The 16,509-nt window shown below is 40.6% G+C and overlaps 1 protein-coding gene and 1 non-coding gene across 6 annotated transcripts in view; one reads left to right on the top strand and one right to left on the bottom strand.

The window, feature by feature from the left end:
* SMURF1 (SMAD specific E3 ubiquitin protein ligase 1) overlaps nt 1–16,509 on the bottom strand; it is a 105,424-nt gene that overhangs the window by 56,816 nt on the left and 32,099 nt on the right. The window lies entirely within an intron of this gene.
* On the top strand, nt 7,092–7,203 carry LOC125091213 (U6 spliceosomal RNA). Its single transcript, XR_007124613.1, has one exon. It is a non-coding gene; the product is annotated as a U6 spliceosomal RNA (small nuclear RNA).

Raw genomic sequence — 16,509 nt, 5'->3', positions numbered from 1 at the left:
TCACCGAAGCGGTCCAGGTAATCAGTCGCCCGGGGTACCAATTACCGCTTTTGCTAGTAGACCAAGCCGCATAGATTTTGAGAGCTCTGCCACAAGCTTACTTTTCTCTTATAAGACACTATTTTTAGTGCATGATTTGCAGAACGCAAGGGTTTTCAGGAACATAAACATTCCATTATAGTAGAAAGAACGATAAATACTTCTCAAGTGCCTACCTACCATGTACAGGCAATGGGCCAGGTACTTCAAGTTAAACTTCAGGACCTAAAAGATCTCAACTTAAGAGAAACGAACATCTCTTCATCGGTCTGCTAGAGCTGCCATCACAAAGTACTAGGTACTGGCTGGCCTTAAGCCACAGAAAATGTCTCACCTTTCTGGAAACTAGAAATCTGAGATCAAGGTGCCAGCAGGGATGGTCCCTTCGAGGGCTGTGAATCTGCTGCATGTCCCTCTTCTGGTTTACTACCACTCTCCGCTGTTCTTGGAGGACTGACCAGGTGTTTCGTCAGGTGCCCTCCCTTTCTGCTCGTCTGCATCCAAATTTCCCCATTCGATAAGAACACCAACTTAAGGACTTCATCTCAACTAAGTGCTTCTGCAATGATCCCATGTTCTGAGGGACAGGGGTGTGGAGACTTTCACGTATGAATACAGGAGGGTCAAAACGCAATCCATAACCACCTCTAACTCACAAAGCGGAAAATACTAAAAATCGTCAGTATTTCCAGCCTCTGGTAATGGCAGATGAGGTCAGCTGGTCTGCTGGAAACCATAAAAGCTGAGGGAAATATGAAAAGCATCTTCCTAAAAGCCTCAAGTAGCTAACATGGTAGTGAGGATGGACAGAACCAAGATTCAAGTCGGTACTTGACCCGGAGAGAACGAAGCAGTCCAACGGCTTTTTGCCCTGCAGTCATCTGCAAAGACTCTGGGGGATGACGGCTAGGAAATGTTAACTGTCAAGTCCTGGCAAAGGGTACCTCAGAGGGGGCTAGCCCTCGAAAGGCAACATGTTGTGGGTAGGAACTGAGACTAAGACCAGCTTCGTATGAGCTGGGTGACCAAGAAAATCTCAAGCCTTGATTCTGGACAACTAGTGATAACTTTCAAATACACACGTCCGGTCCACCTGAACTACAGGGCAGACCACTGGCCAAGCTCCAGGCAGCCACCAGTGGCAAAGTCAGAGACAAATAACATTGCAAAAGTTATGAACACAGAACTGACACCAAAACCACGACCCACAGAAGGCCGTTTGGAACACACACCCGGAACCCAGCTAGGTCGATGTCTGCTAAAACAAACATATCCACATTCAACACAGGATTTGAACAAGATGTAGAGCCTCATAACAAAACATTCAAAATGTTCAGGATATAATTCAAAACTACACAGCATACAAAAGACGGGGAAAATTGCCACTCACCTGGGGGAAAACACAGATAACGCCATGCGAACACTGATGGTTAAAAAAGCTAGCATGGCTCCATTAATATTCAACAAAGTGAACTTCAGAACAAAGAAAACCAAAGGGGATAAAGAGGGCCATTCCATAATGAGAAAACGGTTAATTTGCCAAGAAGACATAACAATCCTCAATGTGTACACATCTCACAACAGAGCTTCAAAAACACAGGGCAGCAAAAACTGAGAGAATTGAAAAGAAAAATAGAAAAAAATCCAAAATTACATCTGGAGACTTCGGCACTTCCCCCAGGAATCGATAGAACTGGTAGACAGAAAGGACCGAGTGCCATCAACCAACTGTATCAAACTGACGCTTCGCCAACACGCCACACAAGCACAGCGGTAGACACATCCTTCTCATCACACATGGAAACTCCATCAAAAAAATTATTACAAAAAAAAAAAATTATTACAAATGGAAAAGAACTGAACTTGTATAATTACGTTCTCTGATCATAACAGAATTCAGCTACAAAGCAATGCAAAAAGATAACAGGAAACTCACCAAACACGTGGAGAACAAACACCACACTTGTCAGTAATTCACGGGTGAAAGCGAACATCTTAACAGAGATTAAAGAACATTCAGAATTGAAAAAAAAATCTTAAATTAACATATCAAAAATCTGTGGAATTCAGCTAAAGCAGTCCTTAGAAGGAAATTTAGAAACCGTTTCTCTTTTACATTTTTCTAATGTAAAGGGCAGTGGGGTCATATCTGAAAACTAAGATTTAGTCACTTTCTGGGACTTGAGACCCATACTGTAAAAGTGGGCAGAGGACCCACCACAGGTAAACACATTAAGATGAAGAAATCAATACCCACTACCTCTAATTTTAGCTGCACTTCTACAATTTCTCAAACACCAGTAACAAACCTAAGTCACTAAGAAAAACTATAACAATGTTTAAAGTATCTTCTGTTGTGTGTCTCAATGTCCAAAGAGTGTCCCAACCAATCTGGCTTGAAATTTTCAACTCAAGCTATTTAATAGGCTATGTTTCCAATCAGACTGAATAAAACAGAATAAAATAGGAATTCTGAAAAAGCAAATCTCCATTAGCTAGCTTCTTGTGACTAAAAACACAAAAACCGAATTTATACCTTTTAAAATAACCAGAGGTCATGACGGTTATCCAAAAAATGTTACATACACAAACTTTTGCTAGAAAAGAGGCACATGAAAAATCCAACTTTATACCTTAAGAAATTAGTAAAAGGGCAAAATAAACAGTTATAATGGGAAACTCAACATTAGAAACTCAGAGAGAGGAGAGTTAAGAGAGGAAGGGGAAACAACGAGAAAGATCCTGGCTGGGAAATTTTCAAGAAGTGATGAGAAACATCAACCCATAAAATCAGAAAGCCCAAGCAGAATAAATAAAAGGAACACACTTCGGGGTGTATCACGGTGACACTGCAGGAAACGAAAGACAAAAAGAAAAATCTTAGACGTGGCCACAAAAAAGGAACGATTGCTCATTTCCGAGTACTGACAATGGACTTCTCAAAAGCGACAGGGGAAGTCAGAAGACCACAGAACATCTTCAAGAAAATAACTGCTAACCCAGAACTCTCTACCCGGCAAAAAAGTACCTTTTAAGAACCAAGATGAAGTAAAGGTCTCTTTGGACAAAACTCGAGTGAGTTAGCCACTAGTACAATTTTCACGGCTACCGTCCTAAGATGACTCTATGTAAAATGGACATAGATCAAAACACAAAAAAGTTTACCAGTGAAATTTTATAAAGTCATTATACAATAAAAGCTAAATTTACTATAAGAATAAATGAAATAACCTACCCTCTTCCCCTTGGGAGTTAAAGCTGATCCTCAAGTCTGAACTGTAACAAATAATTACCCTATTTTTGGTAAAGTAAAGAAACTGAGGTGGGGACAGAGAAACTATACTATCTAGTCCCAGATGAACATCTTATGGTCATTACAAAGGGCAGATGCACTAGAAGGAGCCCGTCTATGAACACGTGCACCAAAGCTAGATAATAAGCAAACACAGAGTGCCAGGTGGTCTCAAGACACAGAGGGAATAGTTTTTAAAAATCTGTTAGGACATGACCGGGCCAACAACACAGGACAGTCCACTAGTTGATGTATTCACCACTTTCACCACTAATTGATGCATATTTCTGTCCTGTGTCACCACACATCAGCCCCCTAATCACACAGATACTCTGCCAGGAGCTTTACCGAACGAGGGATAGCCACAGAAAACACCACAGTAAGCCTAGAAAGTGCACGAAAACACTAAGCTCCGTGGTGGAGTAAACCTGGACAGATTTGTATTTGCACCGTGCCTGGTCCAGAGCAACTGCAGAGTTCAGCCTCACAATACACGGTTGGTTCTCCATCCAGTCATGTCTTACGGATTTTCAGCCCTTTGAACATCTTCCCAGCTCATTAGATGATCAGGTCCTTTGAGCAGGTACTCTACCTCATTCATTTACAATAGCATTTAAGAATTGTTTTGGGGCACCTGGGTGGCTCAGTGGGTTAAGCCTCTTTCTTCGGCTCAGGTCATGATCTTAGGGTCCTGGGATCGAGTCCCGCATGGGGCTCTCTGCTTGGCAGGGAACCTGCTTCCTCCTCTCTCTCTCTGCCTGCCTCTTTGCCCACTTGGGATCTCTCTCTGTCAAATAAATTTTAAAAATCTTTAAAAAAAAAAAAAAAAAAAGAATTGTTTTGGCCAGGCTCCGTGCCCCTGAAGAGAGGTGACCTGAGTCTCTGCCTCTCACTTCTGGCAGCAGCAAAGACAAGGACACAAAGAATACAAATAAGGTTGTGCAGACTCTGCTGTAGGAAGATGGGGGAGGTCACTCTCCACAGACAAGGAACGTGGACATGATGGAGAGGCACGATGCATTCAGGGCCAAGGGTGTGCTTCTAAGGGATGTTTGGTTTAGGAGGAGGAGAAAGAGGGAAGGCCAGACTAGAAAGTCTCACCTGCAACTGCTCAGGAATTCAGACTTTACCCTGTGGACAACAGCCAAACATGATCAGATAGGCTTTTTTTAAGGAAGCTATAAACTCTGGCACTGGAGTCGAAATGAGAAGGAATGGGAAGAGGCAGGAAGGAAGCAGGAAGACTGCTCTATCTATCTGGAGGCTGATCAGAGAGTCCAAGGAGGTCTTCCTCTAATTTCTGCCCCCTGCGGCAGCTAGCTCTGCGCCTTCTGCATAGCAAGGGAACACTGTTGGACTGACCTGACAGGAAAAACCCTCAATTTCTTAGAAAGGGCTTTCCTGTTTTCTAAGACAATTCCATCCTCAAGATGGGGGCAGTGGTGGCGGGGGGGGGGGGGGGGGTAGAGAAGCAGCCACAACATCATTTACCCCCTGCTAAAACTACCAATGCCTTTCACACCATCCTAATATACAGCTAACATCCTGAAGAACCCGAGTTCTCACAGATTCTCCTTGTCTTCATGTTATTACATGTTCACTGATTTCAAAACACTGGTTGAAAGAGTTCTGAAAAAAAATCTGCAAAGCCAAAACGCTGACCAGACGATGCCACACATACATTTTCAATAACAAAACGAAGGAAGGACTTCAATTTATAGATCGTGCCAGTTCTGTGTTTCTCCAAATAATCTAGTTTCAGATGTGCATTGATTCATCCACCAAGATACGAATCTTCAACGCATACTCCCAAGAACTGAGACCTGTTCCAGAAGTTGAATGCAATCAATAGTAAAGACTTGGTAGACTACTTAAAATAAGATGGCATCTACCCAATGCCATCCCTTTCCAAATTCCAGCTGGGTTTTGGTTTTTTGAGGTTTGGGGTTTTGGGGGGGTTGTTTTTTGTTGTTGGTGGTGGTGGGGAGGTTTTTTTGGCCTAAATGGACAATCTGGTCCTAAAATTTGTATGGAAATTCAATGGACCCAGAAGCCCAAACAATCTTGTGAGAAAAAGAACAAAGACGGAGATTCACACTTAAACCGATTTCAAAACTTACTACCAAGCTATGGTAATCAAGATGGTGTGGGACTGGCATAAGGCTGGACATACATAGGTCAATGAAATAGGACTGGAGGCTCATAATAATGGAGATCTCTCAATAATGAGAGAACAGTCATTTCAACAAATGGTGCCAGGACAACTGAATAGCCACACACAAAGGACCAAACTTGGAGTCTGACCTCACTATGTACATAATTAATGCAAAACAGGTCATGCAAAGTTAACGCAAGAGTTAAAACTAGAGAACTCTTACAGAAAGAATATAGAGGTGGAGTCTTTCTGGTTTTGGGTTTGGTAATGGTTACTTAGATATGATGCCAAAAGCATAAGTGACGAAGAATACAGAAATTGTACCTGATCAAAATAAAAGTTTTGTGTTTCAGAGGCCACTATGAAGTAAAAAGAGTCCACAGAACACTCCAAACCTATTGGAAAATATCTGATAGGGGACTTGTATACAAAATATATTAAAAAGTCCTACAGTCCCTTTTATCTACAGGGATAAAAGATATAGATATCTTTATATCTATGTATAGATAAAGAGAATTTTTTTAAAAAGATAAAGCGGATTAAGATGTGTGAACTTCTAGTAATAACACAAAGTCACAGAGATGAAAAGTACACAAGAGAATATAGTCAATAATATTGTAGTGAGCAATGAGTAATGTACAGAATTACTGAATTATTATACACTGAAAACTAATAGAACATTGTACATTTCAATAAAAATGTGTTTAAAACTCCTAAAAACAAGTAATAAAAAGGCAATCAATTTAAAAATGGGCCAAAGATTTAAAGAGATTTTTCTCAAAAGGAAATATACAAATGGGAAGTACATGAAAAGATTCTCAACATCATTAGTCCTTAGAGAAATGCAGATCAAAACCACAGTTAGATGCTACTTCTCACCCATTAGGATGATTGAAATAAAATGACAATATCAAGTACTGGTGAGGATGTGGAGAAATCAGAACACTTAGGCTTTACTCGTAGGACTGAAAAATGGTTCCGCCCCCTTGGAAAATAGTTTAGCGGTTCATCAAAATGTTGAACACAGAGTAGTGCATGACCCAGAAATTCTCCACTTAGGTATATTACAAAAATTCATGCGTGAATTTTCACCAGCGGCATTATTTACAACAGCCCCCAAGTGAAATAATTCAAATGTCCATCAACTGATAAATGAACAAAATACAGTATCCCCATATGATGGAATATTATTCACCAATAAAAAGGAATGGGGTGCTAATACATACGACAACATGGATGAACCCTGCAAACATTACACTAAGTAAAAGAAAAACCCACATGTTGTATGATTCCATTGCTATGAAATGTCCAGAATAGATGATGTCCATATAGACAGGGGTTTGAGATAGGGGTATGGGGAATGCTGCTAATGGGTACAGGGTTTCTTTTTAGTGTAATGAAAATGTTCCTGCTCACTTCGGCAGCACATATACTACAGGCGGAACGATACTGGGGCACCTGGATGGCTCCAACAGTTAAGCATCCAACTCTCAATTCCAGCTCATGATTTCAAGCTCATGAGATCAAGCCCGAAGTGGGGTTCACACTGGGTGTGGAGCCTGCTTAAGATTCTCTCTCTCCCTCTCCCCCATCATGCATCTGCACTCCAAATAAATAAGCAAGTAAGGAAGTAAATAAAATTGGAAGAGTACAGACAAGATTAGCATGGGCCCTGCACAAGGATGACACACACATTTGTGAAACATTCTGTATTTTTTCTTGCCATTTGCAACAATGTGGATGGACCTAGAGAGTATAACGCTATGGGAGGTAAGTTAGTCAGAGAAAGACAAATATCCTATGATTTCACTCATATGTGGAATTTAAGAAACAAATGAGCAAAGGGGGAAAAAAGAGACAAACCAAGAAACAGACTCTATACTATAAAGAGCTGATGGTTACGGGGGGCGGGGGGGGGTAGATGGGTTAAATCAGGGATGGGGATTCAGAAGCGCACTTGTCATGAGGAGCACAGATTGATTAAAATAAAAGCTTAAGAAAAACTTGTTCTAATATGAGATTGGTGTTGGTTACATTAGTATGTGAATACACTAAAAGCCACTGAATTGTATGCTTTTAAAAGGGTAAATTTTATGGTATATGAATTAGATCTTAATAAAGCTAATAAACGTATAGGTTTTTGAGACTGTACCTACCCGCTGTTTACCAACTTAATTGGTATCTGCATCCATAGGTTATTTTTTCTTCTATTAACCATCAGCTTAAAAATTATTTAGAAAAGGGGCGCCTGGGTGGCTCAGTGGGTTAAAGCCTCTGCCTTTAGCTCGGGTCATGATCCCAGGGTCCTGGGATCGAGCTCCGCATCGGGCTCTCTGCTCAGAGGGGAGCCTGCTTCCCCCTTTCTCTCTCTGCCTCCCTCTCTGCCTGCTTGTGATCTCTGACAAATAAATAAATAAAATCTTAAAAAAAAATTATTTAGAAAAGTACTGAACCAAAACATTGTCACAAGGGTGGGATGAACAGCATAGAGATACCACTCTATGAACATTTTTACCCTTAAACAATGCCAACATGTTATACTCTTTCTAAATATATACAATAAGATTGATTTGCTCTTAAAACCGTCAGGGTAATCTCTTCAGTGTGATCAACAGACTGTGTTTTTATGACGTTTAGAGCTCTTCTGGCATGTGGGCTAACTAACACCAAAGTGGAAAAGGTACACGGTGAAAACGTGAGCTCTAACAACTGAACCAGAGTGGTTTCTGAGGGGCTGACACGAACAATGCTTGAAACCAAGAGTCTCTGCCTTGTTTTTTAAACTGGTCTAGAATTATTATTAATAACTGAAGCTTATAAATACTTATGAAAATTAATAAAGGGAAACCCAGCTAAAGTGGACTCAGGTTACCAGGAGGGGAGGTTGGAAGGTAGAGACATACAACTCAAGGTCAATTACGGACCTCTACTAGAAGAATCCTCAACAGGAAAGAATCCTCAATTACAGACCCCGATACTGAAATAGACATCGCATCCCCTACAAGAAACGGACCAACTCAGCCAATGAGAAACCCTCATCACTCTGAACGCTTGCTTTTCTCCACTGGACTTTTGTCCAAAACAACCTCTCTCAACTTCCTCATTCTTCTCCATAAAATAACATTCTTGTCCTTTTGCTGGACTTGCCTATGGTTTTATCATCACTTGCTTGTCCTGAACTGCAGTTCTGTTATTATCAAATAAAACTATTTTTGCTGGTAAAACAAATAACAGATTTATTTTTAAGGTTAACTTACTCAACTGTTCACTTAAAAACGCTGAGGTTAACAACAGGCCAGATGCCGGGATATCTATGAATTTAGTGCTGGAAAGATGTTGTACTGTGTCTAGTAAGAAAGGAAGAGAGCAACCAGCATCTCAATTTAAAAATGCATTTGCAGGGTGCCTGAGTGGCTCAGTGGGTTAAAGCCTCTGCCTTCGTCTCAGGTCATGATCCCGGGGTCCTGGGATCGAGCCCCGAATCGCGCTCTCTGCTCAGCAGGGAGCCTGCTTCCCACTCTCTCTCTGCCTACTTGTGATCTCTCTCAAATAAATAAATAAAATCTTTAAAAAATAAATAAATAAATAAAAATTAAAATGCAGCTGCAAGTTCTGAGCCAAACATTACAGAAATATATATCCAATCTTCCCAGGTGATGCATGAAAAGAGTCACATTTATTTGAATGAGGTTTGTATCTTTGTTAGAATGACAATCATTAGCTCTTGGTAACAGCTGATAAGTTACTACTAGACACATTCTATCAGTGATCAAACTGCGACTGAACTCATAGACAAGGAAGATCACAGGATTTGGACTGGAGAAGAAATGCAGACAGACTTATAAAGCAACAAGAATACTCAGAGTCAAAGAGAGATACAAGATGATACTCATCAAATCTTAAACCCAAATCCAAAAAATTAAAGGCCACACATAAATCTGGCAGGCAAAAGAACCCTTAACTTAGTAAAGTGATTTTTTAAAAATAATTAGATGAAGAGGTATCCAATTTTTAACCACACTCAAATTTTCCTGCCATTTATTTTCATTTTAGAGCTCAGTTCAATCAATCTTCTGAAAAGTTACCTATGAACATGATTCTTTAAGATTTGAGAGAGAGAGAGAGAGCATGAGCAGGGGAGGGGCAGAGGAAAAGAGAGAGAGAATCCTCAAGCAGACTCCCCACTAAGCATGAAGCCCAACATGGGGCTTGATCCCAGGACCCTGAGATCATGACCTGAGCCAAAATCCAGAGTTGGCTGCCTAACTGACTGGGTCACCCAAGCACCCCTATGAACCTGATTCTTGATAAGGAGCAATGCTACTATTAAGTCTTAAAGAAATTGGTGAGGAAGAAGGGTTGGCCGGGGGGGGGGGGGGGGGGGGGGGGGGGGAGTAGTGGTAAGAATGTTCCAGCAATGCTAACATGCCAATTCCGCTGATTTAAAAGCTGAGATACTGTGTTCCTGGCTCATATATGAGTGGAGGTTTAAACATACAAATTAATACACTACAGGAGACATGCACAATTAAATCTCAACCTGAAACACAATAGATATATTTATTGTCTGATGTGCAATCAATTTTTGTAATACAAGTGGGAATTCCACATCTAAAGATCCAAGCATTTTAATCTTACGTGAAGAGGGAAAATAATATATACAAAAATATACAGTAACTTCATTTTTCTTAGTTTGCCTTCCCATGTCTAGACAAGCTTAAGGACGATTTTAATATGATACCAGGGAGGGTGAAGGGGAATAAAAATACATATCTTATGGTGTGTATTTGAAATTAAAAAGACAGGGAATCATAAGCTAGCTCCTTTTATAGGAGCATATTAGGATTATGAATTTTGATCCCATTTAAATCTATACTCTGCATAAACTACAGGCAAAATATGATTTTCTATAAACGGGAACTTGACATTTTTAGCTCTTATTCTAAAATCGCACTAACATTTTAATGGGATCTTCTCAATATTTTTCTGTCCTTTGTACATAGCATTAACATCCCATACATCTGTCTCGTAGGAGTTTTGAAGAGAATTTACCTACTACGGCCATATCAATATTATAACAAAGGCACGTGATATGGTGGCAGGGGGTGGAGCGAGTACATTCCTGGATTTGTTGGTGGAAAAAAACAAGGAGTAGGGAAAAACGGGTCAGGCAGAAATTCAGTAACGGAGCAGGGACTATGTGCTGGTCTGACAAGTAGACGTGATACGTATAAACAAAAGTGGGTAGGGGACAGTGATGGAAAATCAGAACTCAGATGCCAGCTACTTCCTAACAGAATCTAGGCAAACCTGGAAGTTCTCACAGCAGAGTCACACTGTTCTGCAAAATTAAGTAAACACAGAGAAGTATATTTGTATTATCTGGAGTTACCAAAGGAACTAAAGATAGAAACTCAGGGGCGTGAAGAGAAGCAGGAAGAGGTATGGTCAGTTTTTCAACCTAATCTCTTCCATATTACTTGGCTATTTTATTTATTACCATATGCAGGTATTCAATTTTTAAGAACAAAAATTTTAATTAAGGATGAAATAAAATGACATCGTTAGCTCTCCTTACGCATAGAGTAGATCTGTATCTAATTTGAAAAACAAATTAGAAAATGTTAGTATGACCCCATGACAAGGGAATACAAGGACAATAAAATGATGGTAATAAATGTTGATATAGGCATAGAACAAAATCTGTAGGTTCCGATTTCTAACTCATATACCAAATTATCTTATGGGTTAATGGGGCAAGAGCAGGCGGGAGGGGATCAACGAGCAGACAGCTTTCACTTTCTATAGCAAGTATTACCGTAGCCTCAAAATTGAATATATATAACTTTTTGTCAGGGATCCTAAAGATGAAGAATTAAGCTAAAACATGTGTGCCTGGAAAAGTAATTGAGAAAATCAGAGTGAAAGATTAATAGCAATATTTCTGAAAGAGAAACTAGGCAGGTTATTTTTTTCCTTCATATTTTCCTGGGTTTTGCCCCAAATACTGTACAAACAAGATGTAGTCCTTTATAAAAGAGAACTCGTATTTTTTTTACAAATGATTTTTAAGAATATATTCAGATGAAAATCTTCTACTAGAGGCATGCTGACCCACCACTTCTTAAGGGTATCCAGCTTTATGAAATATCAAAATACAATATTTCATCAACTCTAAGGCCTGCGTCTTTTTTTTTTTTTAAAGATTTTTATTTATTTATTTGACAGAGATCACAAGTAAGGCAGAGAGGCAGGCAGAGGGAGACCAGGAAGCAGGCTCCCCGCCGAGCAGAGAGCCCGATATGGGGCTCGATCCCAGGACCCTGAGATCATGACCTGAGCCGAAGGCAGAGGCTTAATCCACTGAGCCACCCAGGTGCCCCTAAGGCCTGCGTCTTAACCTCTCTGCAAACAAGATGTATCTTATAATCAGCCAGTGACAGGTCAGGATTTAGTAATCATTGCTTATACGTGTGTGGAGATCAGAAGTATCAGCGTTAAAACTTAGAAAGACAACAAAAAGGTAATCAAAAAATGACCACATGAGGGGCGCCTGGGTGGCTCAGTGGGGTAAGCCGCTGCCTTCGGCTCAGGTCATGATCTCAGGGTCCTGGGATCGAGTCCCGCATCGGGCTCTCTGCTCAGCAGGGAGCCTGCTTCCCTCTCTCTCTCTGCCTGCCTCTCTGTCTGCTTGTGATCTCTGCCTGTCAGATTAAAAAAAAAAAAAAAATGACCACATGAGCCAGCAATTCCACTCCTAGGTATACACTGAAGGAACTGAAAGTGGGGCTCAAATACATGCTTGTGTATCCATGTTCATCACAGTATTATTCACAACAGCCAGAAGGTGGAAAGAGCCCAGGTGCCCATCAACTGATTAACGGATAAACATATTATAGTGTATCCATGCAATAAAGCAATATTCAGTCATAACACGGAAAGAAATTGACACACACCACAACATGAACGAACCTTGAAAACATTATGCTATGTTGAAAGAAGCCAGACACAAAAAGACAGATACTATATGATTCCACCTTTATGAAACAACGAAACCAGGCAAATTCATTAAAAAAGTAGATGAGAGGGCGCCTGGGTGGCTCAGTGGGTTAAGCCTCTGCCTTCAGCTCAGGTCATGATCTCAGGGTCCTGGGATCGAGTCCCGCATCGGGTTCTCTGCTCGGCAGAGATCCTGCTTCCCTCTCTCTCTCTCTCTGCCTGCCTCTCCATCTACTTGTGATCTCTCTCTGTCAAATAAATAAATAAAATCTTTAAAAAAAAAAAAAAAAGTAGATGAGAGGCTACCAGGAGGCTGGGGAAGGGGGAAATGAGCAGTCGTTACTTAATGGTTACGGAACTTCTGTTTGGGGTGATTTTAAAAAACAGTGTTGGAGATACCCAGTGGTGACAGTTACAACTGCATTATGAATGGAATTAATGCTACTGAACTGTATACTTAAAAATGGTTAAAATGGTAAATTGTTATATATGCATTTTACAATAAAAATTAATAACGTAATATACCAAAAACCACTGAATTTTATATTTAAATGGGTGAATTGCATGGTGTGTAAATTGTATTTCAATACAGTGGGTTTTTTTTTTTTTAAGATTTATTTATTTGACAGAGAGAGAAATCACAAGTAGGCAGAGAGAGGGGCAGAGGGGGAAGGGGAAGCAGGCTCCCTGTTGAGCAGAAAGCCTGATGTGGGGCTCGATCCCAGGACCCTGAGATCATGATCTGAGCCCCACTGAGCCACGGAGGCACCCCTCAATACAGTGGTTTTTAAAAACTCACAGAGCGGGCGCCTGGGTGGCTCAGTGGGTTGGGCCTCTGCCTTCAGCTCAGGTCATGATCTCAGGGTCCTGGGATCGAACCCCGTTGGGCTCTCTGCTCAGCAGGGAGCCTGCTTCCCCCCGACTCTGCCTGCCTCTCTGCCTACTTGTGATCTCTGTCAAATAAAAAAAAATAATAATAACCTCACAGAGCTAAGAATGGCCCACTTTTCTAAAACAAAGTGCACTGTCAACGTTATTTATGACACAGTATGTGGAAATACACAAATATTTTTGATTCTAGTCAAACAGCTGATTCATGAGAGACGGACACTGAATATGAGGATATTTTAGGAATTATTTCGTCTATCTTGCTTTTACTTTTCCATTATAATGCACAAGAATAATACAAGCCAAAAATCTCTACTTAAATAAGTAACTCTTGCAAGAGCATAAATAAAAATGACAGATGATAAGAAAGCTCTGACAGGGGACCTGGGCAGATCAGCCACCTGATTTGCATTCAGGTCTTGATCTCAGGGTTGTGAGTTCAAGCCCTGCGTTGGGCTTCACGCTAGCTAGGCACGTGCAGCCTACTTAAGAAACAACGAAAAAAAGGAAAGCTCTGTTATTGTTTAATTTATAGCATTTCACCTCTACTAAGAGTGCCCACGATGGTATATCTCACAGTCAATGTGCAAACACCCCTCACAGCACCAGATACAAACACACCCGTGTGCAGTCACACGTGGACCCTTTTCCTAAGCGTCCTGTAAAATCAAACATGCATTTTCATTCCAATGCAGTCATTGGTGAAAATTAATTCTAAAACACCAGGAAGAATATTTAAATTGAATGCCATTTTGCCAGTTCAATGTGTTTACCACTGGAAGTACTAAAAGAAATGCACTGGCTTCGTGTGGAGGTATGACAAAGCAAAAATCTGATACAGATATAATGTCTATTACTCATTTGGATCCATGACTCAGAGTATTTTAAATATACATATGGAAACCAGAATCTTTTCATAACTAGACTACAAACGAGAAACTCATGCCAAGACGTGACAAACACAAATCTTAAAAAGCTTCACAGATTTAAATCTTCCATTTAAAACACAAACTATTTTATCAATGCTTTGATGTAATCCTGAAAATGCAGCAACCACGGAGTTTCAAATCCCAGTAACATTTTCTGGTTTTGATGCTGGCAATCACTTGTCCAGTTAATGGTAAATATAACACTGCCACAGCATGTACAAGTTCAGAGGAAATTCATCTATTAATGGAGGTGATTATTGGGATTTCTTGTTACATTAAAAAAAAAAAAATTCGCAGTGGATACCTCTGGACACAACTTTTCAACTGGAAGAAAAGAATTCCAAAGCTTTCCATTTTTACAGTAACTTCATCATCTGGGTCACTCTAGAAATAACATATGCTTGTCGGAGAAATCAGATAAGTAATAGAAGCGCCCATAATCTCACCACCTAGTTATAATCTCTTCTCCTGTTTTCATAGGGAGCCTTTCTGTGTGTGTCAGAGAGAGAGCCACGGAGTGGCTAAGGGCTGGTTCTAGAGCCACAGCTTCAAGTCCTGCCTCTTCTACTTACTGGCCGAGTGACCAGGGGCAAACTAGGCAATAAATAGTTCTATGCCCGTCTGTCCAGTGGGAATAATAATAGTAGCTCCTTCATCCAATTTTTAAATATAATGATTCAACCCATACAGTTTCGCTACCTGCCTTTTTCGCCTAATAAAACATGTGAACCGTTTCCATGTCATTAAATATCGTTCCACAAAATGTTTAAAGGGCCACAAGGCATTCCCTGACACGGCTGTTCCGCAAGGTATTCTGATCCCTACAGGCAGCCGCTTTAACCATCTCCAATCTTTCTGCGATTCCAACAAGGCATTTACGCATGCAGACCAGGAACAGTTGGAAGGCAGGCGTCCCCAATCTCAGTGACGGCGACACTACGTTCACCCAGACCAGGCCACTAGCCTGGGACACGGCTGTTGTGCCTCCTGGCCACCCAAACTGCCTTAGTTTTTGTCTTTTCTCAAGTTTGGTACCTAGCCTTCTAGCCATTCTATGAGTTCCCGACAACCTTCCATAAATTCTCTTATGGCTCATGTTAGCCGAAGACCATCTCTCTTATGGCTCATGTTAGCCGAAGACCATTTCTTTTTTTTTTCCCCCCGAAGTCCGTTTCTGTTACTTGTAACTAAGACACTGACTGATATAAAAGAACTCATTCTCACCTATAATATCCCATCTCACACACACACACACACACACACACACACACGCACGCACACACACACACAACCACCCAACCTTCCAGGGTCAGCTATGGCCCAGGAAGCAGTCAATAAAACCGGACAGCTATAATGCAAAGCACAAAAGTCCTCTGAAAGCATTTTTTATTCCAATGAAAATTCTGTGAGACTCTGCATGCATTCATAGCCCTGGGATACTACAATTTCACTCATGCAAATTTACACCAAGTATATATAATCTACAGAAACACCAATCCAATTTTTCTCAGAGAAAAAAAAATCAAATTGTAAGTACTACTATTACAACTAATAATAATTACTAATGCTCCTATACCACGGTACTATATGCCAGGCACTGTTGTAAATACTTCACCTTATTAGCCATTTCATCATTGCAATAAACGTGTAAGTACTATTACTAACCCCACGTGATACGCAAGGAAAGTGAGGCATCAGAGAGACAAGTAACTTGCCCGAGGTCACACAGCTAGCTATTCAGAATTTGAACCCAAGCCATCCACTGTCAAAATCTATGTTCTCAACCACCATATATACTGCTTCTTGATTTCTGTCTCATGGCAGAGTTTTAAATTATGATCATATATTAATTACATTTCCAGCATTGTGACAGTGGTATCAAAATTGGTATGTAAATGGCAATATTATATTGGTATCAAAATTGATATATAGATGGCAAGAGGATATTTACCAAACAGATGGGCTCCAATAAATACTTCATCTTCTACTATAGCTTCTCCCACTAAGACTGTGATCCCAGTACCCAGAACCCCGTATCATCCCCCTTCCTCCTCCGAAAAATGCCATGCGCAGTTCCCCTCCTAACCCTTCACTCAAGCCTTTTCCATTATTTTAAATGTCCTCTGAACCCATCACGCGTCTGCCTATTTCCATCCAGTAACACAAATGGCAGAGCTCAAATACCACACCCCCCACAGACCTTCCTC

Source organism: Lutra lutra, chromosome 18 (genome assembly GCF_902655055.1).
Source record: "Lutra lutra chromosome 18, mLutLut1.2, whole genome shotgun sequence".
In the NCBI taxonomy this organism is placed as follows: Eukaryota; Metazoa; Chordata; class Mammalia; order Carnivora; family Mustelidae; genus Lutra; species Lutra lutra.
Note: the sequence above shows the minus strand (reverse complement) of the source record. Positions and strands in the feature narration are given on the sequence as shown.